The following is an 11,185-nucleotide window of genomic DNA, read 5'->3' as shown; positions in this document are numbered from 1 at the left end:
ATACTGTTTTGATTTGGTCGCCATGCTCAACGATAATACTGTAATTTGAAATTTCCTGCTCTAGTTGCGAGCTAGCATATGATTGGTGGCGAGTGATAACACCACAAACCTAATCTGGGTCACCGCACAGAAGGGTTAAGAAAAGCTGTTATAATGGTCTGTATCCGCTTTCCAAGGGGTTTGTTTTATTGCAATGTTACATAATACAAAATGATACAAAGGTGCTAAAAGCCAGGCGAGATAAGACGACCGTACTGTAGATTTCTCCGCTAGGTGCCGGATACTTACTCGTATCATTTTGATAGTTTATTTCGTTTTATTCTTTTCTTGTAACGTATAACAAATATTCTAAAACTGATCATCTTTAAATATTGATTTGACCAGATGACACCCTCTCTCTCACTTTCTCATTGCGTTTGCTCTCTCTCTCTCTCTCTCTCTCTCTCTCTCTCTCTCTCTCTCATTGAGTCTCTTTTGCGAAAATTGTGGCGGATATGCTGGGCGGAATGTGAAAAGTTAACTCCCTCCGCCAATATACATCTTGAAGTCAATCGTAAGTCTGTTGGTAATCAAGCATGAGTATTTCAATGTGGTACAATTTGAATATATCAATATCATGCATGCATTATCACTGATAACATCTCGTTCTATAACAGATTTAATTACTAGGAAAGTCTGCAAGTTTATTTTCATTTAACAAAACATCTGAAGATATCTCACAGATATAGCTCACATACTATGCATTATCGTTGCAAGCCACGGGCGAAAGTGAGTTAAGCTGGGGTTTTTACATCCCTGATTGCCTGCAACAAAATTTCCTCGTTTCTCATAAATATGCATAAACAGAACTAAGTCATATAAATATGTATAAACAAAAGTACATCATATCAATATGCATAAACAAAACTACATCATATCAATATGCAAAAAACAAAACTACGTCATATCAATATGCATAAACAGAACTAAGTCATAAATATGCATAAACAAAACTACATTATATCAATATGTATAAACCGAACTAAGTCATATAAATATGCATAAACAAAACTACATCATATCAATATGCAAAAACAAAACTACGTCATATCAATATGCATAAACAGAACTAAGTCATATAAATATGCATAAACAAAAGTACATCATATCAATATGCATAAACAGAACTGCGTCATATAAATATGCATAGACAAAACTAACTCATATCAATATGCATAAACAGAACTAAGTCATATAAATATGCACAAACAGAACTAAGTCATATAAATATGCATAAACAAAACTATGTCATATCAATATTACTCTGGCTCTTCACGGATCTTTAAGCAGGTTTATACACTTTACTGTGATACATGGAATGATTTTTTTGCCCCCAAAAATTTTGCAGGTTAAATATGAGTGGTCGGGGAATTTACCCCGTGTCTTGCGACGATGTGAGCCCCCCCCCCCCCCCACACACACACTTCCTACTCTAACATGCATAATTCTGACACCACCTCGCGGCGTAATAACATTATTTTGATTTATTGCGCAAGTTAGTTTCCACACATATTTTTATAGATGGTCTACACATGCGCAGTGAATATCGCTACTCGAACAATAAGCTGAAGTCTAAATGAACTATTGGGTAGCTTTCCACATGGGATTGCTGAGTTATCCGCCCTTATAACGGAATGGTACACTTTGCCCTGTCAATATAGTGCATATATCATACATGGATTATACTACTTTGTGTTAACATGACAGATAAGAAAATGTTTATGATCACGTTGGCAGACATGTACCCAAGATACGATGGTGACAACATGAATTCATAAAGTTAGCTATTCACACAAGATACGATGGTGACAACATGAATTCATAAAGTTAGCTATTCACACAAGATACGATGGTGACAACGTGAATTCATATTAGCTATTCACACAAGAGTCATGAATAACACGCACATATTGATGAAATGGTAGTTTATAATATCACGTTACGATTTTATGAAATTGTAGTGTACACATATCACGTTACGATTTTATGAAATTGTAGTGTACACATATCATGTTACGATTTTATGGAATTGTAGTGTACACATATCACGTTACGATTTTATGAAATTGTAGTGTACACATATCACGTTACGATTATATGAAATTATAGCGTACACATATCACGTAAGAATTTATGAAATTGTAGTGTACACATATCACGTTACGATTTTATGAAATTGTAGTGTACACATATCACGCTACGATTTTATGAAATTGCAGTGTACACATATCAAGTTACGATTTTATGAAATTGTAGTGTACACATATCACGTTACGATTTTATGAAATTGTAGTGAACACATATCAGGTTACGATTTTATGAAATTGCAGTGTACACATATCACGTTACGATTTTATGAAATTGCAGTGTACACATATCACGTTACGATTTTATTAAATCGTAGTGTACACATATCAGGTTACGATTTTATGAAATTGCAGTGTACACATATCACGCTACGATTTTATGAAATTGCAGTGTACACATATCAAGTTACGATTTTATGAAATTGTAGTGTACACATATCACGTTACGATTTTATGAAATTGTAGTGAACACATATCAGGTTACGATTTTATGAAATTGCAGTGTACACATATCACGTTACGATTTTATGAAATTACAGTGTACACATATCACGTTACGATTTTATTAAATCGTAGTGTACACATATCACGTTACGATTTTATGAAATTGCAGTGTACAAATATCACGTACGATTTTATGAAATTGTAGTTTACACATATCAAGTTACTATTTTATGAAATTGCAGTGTACAAATATCACGTACGAATTTATGAAATTGTAGTGTACAAATATCACGTTACGATTTTATGAAATTGTAGTGTACAAATATCACGTACGATTTTATGAAACTGTAGTTTACACATATCACATTACGATTTTATGAAATTGCAGTGTACACATATCAGGTTACGATTTTATGAAATTATAGTGTACACATATCACGTAAGAATTTATGAAATTGTAGTGTACACATATCACGTTACGATTTTATGAATTGTAGTGTACACATATCACGTTACGATTTTATGAAATTGCAGTTTACACGTATCACGTTACGATTTTATGAAATTGTAGTTTACACATATCACGTACGATTTTATGAAATTATAGTGTACACATATCACGTAAGAATTTATGAAATTGTAGTGTACACATATCACGTTACGATTTTATGAAATTGTAGTGTACACATATCACGTTACGATTTTATGAAATTGTAGTGTACACATACCACGTTACAATTTTATGAAATTGCAGTGTACACATATCACGTATGAATTTATGAAATTGTAGTGTACAAATATCGCGTACGAATTTATGAAATTGTAGTATACACATATCACGTACGATCTGTTGAAATTGAAGTGTACATACATCGAGTTCGAATTCATGAATTAGTACACATATAACTTACGAATTCATAAAATTGCATTGTACACATATCACGTGCGATTTGTTGAAATTGAAGTTAATATATATATATATATATATATATATATATATATATATATATATATATATATATATATATATATATATATATATATATATACATATATATATCGCGTTCTAATTCATGAAATTGTTCACATATAACTTATGAATTCATGAAATTTTACACATATCATGTAACTGAAGAAATTGTGATGTACCAGTAGTGTACGGAATCGTAGTGTACTCGGATCACGTACGAACTGATGATATTGTAGTGTGCATAAATCACTTACGAATAAATTAAATTTTACTGTACATATATTAAGCACGAAGTGATGAAATTGTAGTGTACTAGTGTATAAATATCACGTGCAAATTTATGAAATTGTAGTGTACTCATAACAGGTACAAATGAAAGAAATACGCCGTTCAATGAAGAGTACGAAGCACCACGTCCTTCCAGACGGTCGATAAACCACTACTTTCGCGCCAAGTTCAGAGCATAATACGTTGATCCAGCAGATGACGAGACTGGTCACACGTGGTTTTACAGAGTCAAAACTATCGGTTTCACATCAAATAATTTTGGTCCAACCCAGAAAAATCAGTTGGACCATTCACAAATATAATAAATAGTACATGACCAGGAACTCTTAACGTGTTTTTAGTTCAATTACCACTATATACGTATTGTAGAGCCACGTAAGAAAAAATCTGATTGCACTGTGTGATGTAAACTTTTTCTGACCTAATAGGAATTAAGAATAAATTCGGGTCACACAAGCAATAAATGTATTAACGGTACCCTGTACCCGACCGTGCCGGCATCATTAGCCATACTGAAAAATTAGAACTTTACATAGTTGTACGTGTAACAAGATAACCGGATGGATTTTCGGATTTGCAACAGAACATTTTTGATGGTGATACAAATACAATCTTTAATTATAAATGACTTGAATGAGCAAACACTTACGGTTAATGCTTGCGTATATAATATCCAAATATTGGATCAATTAACATAATCCACACGAACATAATAATGAAAATACAAATAAATGACCGAACACAGTGCAATGACAAAGGGTGATTGATTCACATTGATTTTACAACGAATGAATGATGTGTTTTACTCAAATAGTAAAACTGTGGTATTTTACTCATATAGTAAAAATGTATTTGCTTAGATAGTGGAAATGATGAAAACAAAGGGACATGTACAAAATATCTTTACAGTCCCAAAACACACTGGGTATTACAAACCAGTAGTGAAAAGGTATAGGCTAGAATGTACAAGAATCTGACTAAAAATAAAACCTGAAAATGCTTTGATATCTTACCAAATTTATCATTAAAAATAAACTAATAAAAAAAATTATTTATCAAAATATTTTGTTAGCTGGTAACAAATATATTTGGAACGCTTAAATAGAAACTCGCTCATAGATGTAGAAGAGTAAAAGCTCATTAGAGGATGAAGTCGTTAAAATATACATAACATTAGATTTTGTTTTAATTGCGAAAATAGAGGGAGCACTGAAAGTATATTTCAAAATAAAACAGGGAAATAGCAATGCTACCGATGAAACACGTGATAAGGCAACCCCAATATAGATAATGTCCAACCAGTAATACATGACATAATCAAAGAAATGAAACAAAATGAAAGACATATTTTAGCATATGAAGGAGTAATGAAAAATCAAATTATTATTGACTGACCAGAGAGACATTTAGACTTCTCTCAAATTTAATTTGAAGAGTTATATAAATTATACAAACAAAGCATATTTTTCTGAATAAATCTTTAACTGTATAATTTATATACACCCGTCAAGCCTTCTGTCACAAAGAATTACTATCAACTCAAACAAACTCATCTGATTTGGGGAGATATTTATACAATACGTGGTTGAAGTTAACACCAGGACTTTTTGCAGTGAGTACTTATACACCACATGGCAACGGATTGTTGAAGTGAACAGTTGACACCATGACACCTTTCACAGTGAGTATTTATACAACACATGTTTGAAGTTGACACCATGACACCTTTGACAGTGAACATTTATATAACACATTTATGAAGTTAACACCAGAACACCTTTCACAGTAAGGTGTTGTAAATGGCATGGTTGAAATTAACACAAAGACATTGTCCACAGTGAGTATTTATACACTGCATGGACGAAGTTAACATCAGAACACCTATCAAAGTGAGTATTTATAGAACGCATGGTTGAAGTTAACACCAGAACACCTTTCGCAGTAAGGTGTTGTAAATGGCATGGTTGAAGTTAACACAAAGACATTGTCCACAGTGAGTGTCCATGCACTGCATGGATGAAGATAATATCAGAATACCTATCAAAGTGAGTATTTATACAACGCATGGTTGAAGTTAAGACAAGGACATCGTTCACAGCTAACATTTATACAAACATGGTTGAGATCAACAACAGAACACCGTCCACAGCTAACATTTATACAAACATGGTTGAGATCAACACCAGAACACCGTCCACAGCTAACATTTATACAACACATGGTTGAGATCAACAACAGAACACCGTCCACAGCTAACATTTGTACAACACATAGTTGAGATCAACACCAGAACACCGTCCACAGCTAACATTTATACAACACATGGTTGAGATCAACACCAGAACACCGTCCACAGCTAACATTTATACAACACATAGTTGAGATCAACACCAGAACACCGTCCACAGCTAACATTTATACAACACATGGTTGAGATCAACACCAGAACACCGTCCACAGCTAACATTTATACAACACATGGTTGAGATCAACACCAGAACACCGTCCACAGCTAACATTTATACAACACATGGTTGAGATCAACACCAGAACACCGTCCACATCTAACATTTATACAACACAAGGTTGAAGGTAACACGTGAACACCTTCCACAGTGAATAATTTATACGCAACATGGTTAACGTTGACATCATATACATTTCACACTATTTATACAACACAAGCTTGAAGTTAACATCAGGACACCTTTCACTGTAAGTATTTATACAACACCTAGTTGAATTTAACACCAGGACACCTTTCACAGTGAGTATGTAAGCAATACAGGCAACTCAGTGTATTTGGAAAAAGAAAATTCTTTTTCATATTTTAGTCAAATTTAGATAAAGGAACGAAGTGCCTAAATGCATATTTTAGATTGTATGTCAAAATTAGATATAATGGAACAATTAATGTATGACAGGTTTCGATCCCAACAAGCAATGCAATATTATCTTTCTCACGCACTTTAGTTTGAAGTTAATTATGCACCAAGACAATGCATAACAATGCATCAAACTCACTTTAGGAGATGATAACTTATTGAACTAAATACATAAATTATTTCCAAGAAAAACCATTCAGCATTCTTTAATAAGTAGATTTTACAAGATGACAGTAATAAATCTATAGGAACAGACACAGAATAAAGTTGAACATGAATTTTTGACAACATTATGAAAACAATGCAGTGGGGATATCAACATCTTGTTGCGGACTCTCTTTCTGGTATTTATTTTAAAAAAAGTATTCCAGAGTTACTAATGTCTTTTTACGGACTTCGTCATTAAGTTTCTGACTGGTAAATTGATGAGTGGATGTACAATATCTTTCTCAGATCGCACGAGTTTTAATCTTGTCAGAAAATATAAATATATATGAAACAATTTAATTTCGTCTGTGAAAATACTTAATACGTCAAATTAAAAAGATTGGAAATGCATCAAGGGAAAGAATTGTTAAAACGTTGCTGATGATATGGTATAGTTTTTAATGGTAAGCAGAATGAGGTGTGCTTTTATATTGATATCTTCAAATAAAACATGACAAGATTAATCTTCTGGCAATTACAATTGACCTGTTGGATGGAGATTGATCTATTGGCTGGAGATTGACCTATTGGCTGGAGATTATAGTATTGTCTGGAGATTGACATAATCGTTGGAGATTAACCTATTGCCTGGAGATTGACGTATGGTTTGGAGATTAACCTATTGGCTGGACATTATTGATTTCTACAGACGTAGAGGTCATACATACGAACGAATAACAAGATGAACCAAATCAACAAATGTTTTATAATTAACAAAATATTTCACGGAGTCTGTTCTCGCTATTAAAGATTCGATTCAGAAGTTTGTTTATTTTTTTAATGACATAAAATAACAAAGATAGTAGGTACAATAATTCTAAAACAATGATTTTTCATCACTGTAAGATGAAATAAAAAAATAGAAAAGAAAAGATAATTTTCAGATCCTGTCAGTTTATCAGGCATGAAGGAACATCATGTATTAGAATCACAATATACACTAGAAGTACATCATTTTAAAAAACACGTAATTTAACTATAACACTTTTTTTTCTAATTTAACAGTCGAACAATGGCACCGTTCCCATATCAACTTAAATGTTTCATTCACTTCAGATTTAATTGCAATATATTTCCAAATTATAGTGGTTTTTTAAGAAAAAGGTGTCACTTCTAAGTTCTAACCAGCCATATATGCTGAGATGGAGCTAAGAGGTGTCAACAACAAGAAAAACTTTCAACCTTCTGTGATTGCTGCATGGTTGCAAATAGTTAAGTTTCTATGACTTCCCCATAATCCTGTGAATGCTTTACGAAAACAAAAATTTATTCAACGGAAAGAAATTTATCCATAGACTTTTATGAGATGGATTTTCTCGTAAACTCTTGGTCAAGCTGTTCCATGCTATTCGTCAACCTCTTGTTATGAATAATGATGATTATTTAAGAAATGTCTTTGCCCATGGCGAGAGAGAGAGAGAGAGCGAGAGAAGAAAAGAGTTATGGGCTCTCTTGAAAGAGGGTGCCACTCATAACGATGTAAATACAGCTACATGTTGGGGAATCTTGGCCTGCGAAAGTACTCGGGATTGACTGCAAAGACAGAAGCTGTTTGAGTTTTCTGGCTAGCAAACTTTATTGAAATACTCAACCAATAAAATTACGTTCCAGTATCAATCTACATAAGCTTAAATTGCGGATATAAGAAATATATATAAAACTACAATATTATTTCACTTACCAACATCATACATTTGTATAATATCTGCCGTTTAGAATATAATACAGATAATTAAATATTGAATAAATTCACGATAGCAAAAGAATCTAAAATTCAATATTTCAGACCAATATCGGAATTGAAATATATGTACTTGAATTTATTCTAAAATGTCAACATATTAAACTCTATTATTTAAAGAGTATTTTATTTCTAAATTAACTATTACTGAGTATGAAGTTGGTAGAGAACGTTGCTTTTTACTATAATCAATAATATAATTACAAGTAAATATAAGTTCTTCAAACAATTAAACTTTTCAATACATTATATTAAAGAATAGTTAAGAAATATTAAAATAATCTAATGTTTAAACATACTGATGTTAGATTAACATCTTAACATTAAAAATTCTTATAACACTAAAAAGTCTTATACTATGAAAAACTGTACATAGACGGTTATCTTACCTGCAAAGACAGAAGCTGTTTGAGTTTTCTGGCCTGCAAACTGGCGTGAGCCCGTGACTGAGGCTTTATATACCAGTTTCTTAAGACAAAGCCAAATATGGGCATGAACCTAGTTCGTTTGCGTTGGCCAGAATCTCAAAATGAGGCTTCGTAGTCTCTACAGATTATCGTCTGGGTCTATGTACATTATTACGTAGGTGCTTTTGCAAGATCAGCGCATTTGCCCTCTAGAAAAATCTTTGGAATCTGACTAGTTCATCTATTTACGTAACCTAGCGAATGTACTTTTTGCTGACTCTGAGATACAGGGTAATGTATTTATAAGACGGTTAGTACTTGATAATAAGAGCGCAATCATTGTTAAATAGCACACAATCATAACAATAATAATAATAATGAGGACTTTACATAGCGCCTAATCTTTAGAAGCTCTAAGCGCTTTACAACATTAGACAACACATATAAGATAAGAAACATAATCATATTATTACAAAAACAAACAACATGAAATTAGAAAAACATTAATAAATTAAAAAAAACATGCTGAGAATATTTCAGGTAGGAAACTCTATTAGGTCTTTAAGTTTGTTCTTGCTGTCGAAATAAGTGAGTTTCGAGAGCACTCTTGAATGTGATCACTGTGTCTTTGTGTCTAAATTCATTGGGAAATTCATTCCACGTTGCTGGGTCCTGGTATGCAAAAGAACGCTGTCCATATGACTTTGTTTTCATAGTGGGAATAATGAGTATACGATTGTCAGAAGAGGAGCGTAAGTATCTTGCTGGTGTCTACACATGGGTGAGGTCAGATAGGTATGTTGGACCGGAGTCCGACAGTGAAATGTAGCACAGAGAACAAATTTTGTGTTTGATTCTGGATCGAATGGATAGCCAGTGTAGGGTACAGAGCAGCGGGGAGGTGTGCTCTGATCGTGGTACTCTAAATATGATCCGAGCAGCTGTGTTTTGAACTTTTTGAAGTTTCTGGAGTAGATATTGCGACGAACCAGACAGAATTGAGTTACAATAGTCCAGTCTTGAAAGTACTAATGAACACACAAGTGTTTTAGTGGCATCAACTGAAAGATATTTGCGAACTGAGCTGATGCGTCTCAGCTCAAGATATGCAGCCTTGCATATGTTCAAGACATGTTGGTGCAATGTGAGAGTACTGTCTAGAGTAACACCTAGGTTTCGTACTTATTGCTTGAATTTAATGTTGGCGTTGCTGATATTTATTGTTTGAGGTAAAGGATGTGAATGAGAAAGTCTTTGTGTTGTGATCAGTTTTATCATCATTCATCTGCAGCTTGTTACAAGTCATCCATGATTTTACATCAGAAATGTACCTCTCTACACATTGGATGGTAGCATCAGTTTCAGTTGGGTGGCAAGATTTGTATATTTCGGTGTCATCAGCGTACAATTGGTGAGACACTGGATCATGATCTATGACACTTGAGAGCGACTGAGTGTACAGAGTGAAGAGAACAGGTCCAAGAACAGACCCCTGTGGAACACCACAACATAGATCAACTGGGCTGGAGTGTATTCCATTTGCAGATACAATTTGTGTCCTGTTGACCAAGTAGGACTTGAACCACAGTAAGGCTGTATCATGAATGCCAAATACATGCTGGAGATGGTGAAGTAATATACCATGTTCTATTGTGTCAAATGCTGCCGACAAATCAAGGAGGGTGAGGACTGTAATCTTTCCGCTATCCAACGCAGAGAGAATGTCATTAACTACTTTTAGAAGAGTTGTTTCAGTCCTGTGGCAAGGGTGATATGCAGATTGTACATTGCTAAAAAGACTGTTTGAATTTAGATGAGATTCAAGCTGGGATAGAACAACCTATTCTAAGATTTTTTAAATGAATGGGAGATTAGAAACTGGGCGGTAGTTCTTTAAATCGTTACGGTCTAGTGTTGGTTTCTTCAGCAGATGCTTTACAATGGCAGATTTGAAAAAAGGATGGGAATTCCCCAGATGAGAGAGAGGTATTAATAACATCAGTTAGTGAAGGCAATACTGGATCTAAGCACTCAAGCAGCAGTGATGTTGGAATTGGATCAAGTTCACATGACTTTGGTGCACTCTTCATTACGATTGTACGTACGAAATCCATAGA

Source organism: Sinohyriopsis cumingii, unplaced genomic scaffold (assembly GCF_028554795.1).
Source record: "Sinohyriopsis cumingii isolate HCF-2022 unplaced genomic scaffold, ASM2855479v2 utg001837l, whole genome shotgun sequence".
Lineage (NCBI taxonomy): Eukaryota > Metazoa > Mollusca > Bivalvia > Unionida > Unionidae > Sinohyriopsis > Sinohyriopsis cumingii.
This window is presented reverse-complemented; position numbering follows the sequence as displayed.